Raw genomic sequence first — 1,484 nt, forward strand, 5'->3', positions numbered from 1 at the left:
TGTCAGAAGGAAGATGGGGCAATCTACTTCCATAGTGATACTGCCTCAGAAACCCAAGGAGGGGTCACTATGAGTTGGGACTGACTCAACAGCACATAACAACAACAACAACAGCCAAACTGTGAGTAAATTAATTTCTGTTTGTTAAATCCACCCACTTGTGATATTTCTGTTATAGCAGCCCTAGATAACTAAGACAACTGCACACATGAAATTATTCATGATTCTTTACAGAAGGCAATAAGGACAATAAGACCTATAAAAGTACACTGTTTGGGAGAATAAAGTGGCTGGGACAATAAATGTTGCTTTCCTTCATCATCTTACCCCATTCCATTCCTCCAATACTCATTCACCTAGATGTATAAAGCTCTTATCTCAAATATCTAGTTAAATAACACCAACTCAAGTTTTCTTCATGGTCTCATGCAGGTCCTAAAGAGAAGAAGAAGGCTTTATTGGAGATGAGTGAACCTAAAGAGAGAGTTATTGGGTCAAAGCTTCTGTTTGATAGGTGATGTCCCTTAGTTTACTGTTTCCCACAATACATCACATCTTTGTGCAGTACAATCCAAAAACGTATACTGAGTTCTTATCGTATTATTACCTGTCAGGTAATGTGAATAAAAAGATGTATAATAGACAACTAAGCCAAAAAAAAAAAAAAAAAAAAAAAAAAACCCATTGCCATTGAGTCAATTCCAACTCATATTGACCTTATGAGACAGAGTAGAATTGCCCCATAGGGTTTCCAAGGCTGTGAATCTTTACAGAAGGAAACTGCCTCATCTTTCTCCCACAGAATGGCTGGTGGGTTCAAACCACTGACCTTTTGGTTAGCAGCCAAACATTTTAACCATTGCACCACGAGAGCTCCTTATGACAGACAACACCTACCATTTATTTACTGATGTTATCATGCCAAGTAATGTGAGCTAGGTGTTTTGCAAACATTATATCATTTAGGTCTCCCAAGCCTTTACAGTAGGTAATTTACTGTCATTTTACAAATGTGAGATTTAGTGAGAGACCGACTTAGGTGGCAGGGTCTGGATTGGGATATAGTATGAGTGTAAACTGTGATTTCTGGACTGAAGGAGAGTTTGGAGAGTTAAGTAGGGTCCAGGTCGTGGAGAGCATAGATGGTCATGAAGGAGCAACAAAAAATATCACACATTTGGTTACCTGTCCTGGGGAATCCTTAAAGCCTAACCTACATGAAGACAGAACTGGATCTGAACTGATTTATTCCACACAAGATAAAATGATATTTTAGATTTGAAGATTCCCAGGTAGAAACACCCAGAAGGAAACAGCCATCATGATGGGCCAATAATTCATAAGAGAAAGGGAAAGCCTGAGTGTGGCAGAGAAAGAAAAAGGCTGAACAGGGAAGGCTAATACAATTTTTATATTCTTTACTGTAGAGTAGAAGTTCCAGTGGTGTAATGCCTAAAGCATTTGACTACTAACCAGAAGGCTGG

The sequence above is a fragment of the Orycteropus afer genome, unplaced genomic scaffold (genome assembly GCF_000298275.1).
Source record: "Orycteropus afer afer isolate SDZICR_OR568_19922 unplaced genomic scaffold, OryAfe1.0 scaffold00485, whole genome shotgun sequence".
Lineage (NCBI taxonomy): Eukaryota > Metazoa > Chordata > Mammalia > Tubulidentata > Orycteropodidae > Orycteropus > Orycteropus afer.